The sequence below is a fragment of the Nerophis ophidion genome, linkage group LG10, assembly GCF_033978795.1.
Source record: "Nerophis ophidion isolate RoL-2023_Sa linkage group LG10, RoL_Noph_v1.0, whole genome shotgun sequence".
Lineage (NCBI taxonomy): Eukaryota > Metazoa > Chordata > Actinopteri > Syngnathiformes > Syngnathidae > Nerophis > Nerophis ophidion.
The window spans coordinates 45,326,854-45,328,687 of record NC_084620.1 but is presented as its reverse complement, the minus strand read 5'-3'; the positions used below and the strand labels follow the sequence as shown (position 1 = coordinate 45,328,687).

The window sequence follows — 1,834 nt, the reverse complement described above, 5'->3', positions numbered from 1 at the left end:
ATAAATGTCAGTGTTTATTTGTAAATAACAATGTATCAATAATGTCAGTGTTTATCTGTAAATAACAATATATAAATAAAAAATGTCTGTGTATCCTTAAATATATAAATAATAAATGTCAGTGCTTATCTGTAAATAACAATACATCAATAATACACGTCTGTGTGTATCTGTAAATAATATATAAATAATAAATGTCAGTGTTTATCTGTAAATAAAAATATATAAATAAAAAATGTCTGTGTGTATCTTTAAATAACAATATATCATTAATAAATGTCAGTGTTTATTTGTAAATAACAATATATACATAATAAATGTCTGTGTGTATCTGTAAATAACAATGTATTAATAAGAATTGTCAGTGTTATTCATTATTTTTTTTTCATTTATCTCAGGCAATGACAAAAAAAGAGTAAAAGGTTGACAATACATAATAAAATAAATGAACATAATGCAAAAGGTAATGTACAATATGTAAGCATAATTGTCCAGTGTGGCGATCTCCGACCTCGATTCTCTGTTCCTTTGCAGGAAACACCACACCTTGGCTCAGTGGGTTACACTCTTTTATTATTTTTACAACAGTTTATCGTTCAGAGTTCCTTTTCAGCTTCTCAGCTTCTGTCTCTTCACGCTGAACAGCGGGCTCTTCCGTCTGGCTCTCACTCCCAGTTTGCCAGCCCCGCTCATGGTTTCCAACGCTGCTGATAAAGGAAACAGGTGATTACATAACTCGTCCCAGCTGAGGTATCTGCTCACCTGATTGCTGCTTCACGACCGGCTGCCGCACATGCTCCGCCCGCACGGGGCGCGTAGGACACGCCCCTCTCCACATGCCTCCACCGCCCGATTCAGGCCGGCATATAAATATGTAATTATATTCCAACTCCGGTGTTCTTCTTGGTCATCGCCGCCGCTGCCACCTCCCCCGGCGGCCGACCACACCACCACAAATAGATGCCTGACCTGTCAGAAACACTGCAATCCTGCTCCCCCACTCCACCAGACAATTGAGGGACAGCGGAGTTCATACTCCAGCGGAGTTCATACTCCAACAGGCTCCTTCAGCTTCGTTCCCGCACTGTGCGATTCAAGAACTCCTTCATTCCGCACTCCATCCAGCTGTATAATCACTCCCCTATACAGCAATAGATAATATCCGTCCATTACCTGACAGCTTCTATGTCAGCTACTTTGTTTTTAATGTCTATATTCTATTTTCTGCTGGATCTACTCTCTATTCTATTTTATGCTGGGGCTGCCACATATACTGTAATATTGTACATGGTAATTGGTATATATTGTATATATGTTATAGGCATAATATATCTGTATATATAATATATTGTACACATATTAAGTATACATTGTATATATTCGCAGATATGTTATATTTTATATTGCTGTATCTAGTCTATTTATACCTTTATTGTCATTTCCATCCTTACACTCCATCATTGTAACTGAACTACTGTGTTGAACATTTTCCCTTGTGGATCATTAAAGTTTGTCTAAGTCTAAGTCTAAGTCGAATGAATATACCAACAATGGTAATAGACAACATGGCAATAATGGTAAGGAAACATTGAGCACATGTTAACACTTTGAGACAAGAGTACAACAGCAGGTCAAATTAAAGACCATCATCTCTATATTTCAACCCAACCCAATGTTTGTATAACAATTGAAATCGATTAATAGTTTGGCATTGCTTGTGTTGTAAGTCCAGTTTGTTCCATAGTTTTACTCCGCATACAAACACACAGAAACATTTACGAGTGGTTTAAGCTTTCGGCAATGAGATATATCCAAAAGCCTCTCAAGTTATAAG

At 37.0% G+C, this 1,834-nt stretch overlaps 1 long non-coding RNA gene across 1 annotated transcript; it reads right to left on the bottom strand.

Annotated features, from left to right (window-relative positions):
* Positions 1-554: 554 nt before the first annotated feature.
* Positions 555-1,096, bottom strand: LOC133559912 (uncharacterized). Its single transcript, XR_009808330.1, has 2 exons — positions 763-1,096; positions 555-704 (listed from the first exon to the last, which is right to left on the bottom strand). It is a non-coding gene; the product is annotated as an uncharacterized LOC133559912 (long non-coding RNA).
* Between the last annotated feature and the right edge of the window lie 738 nt (positions 1,097-1,834).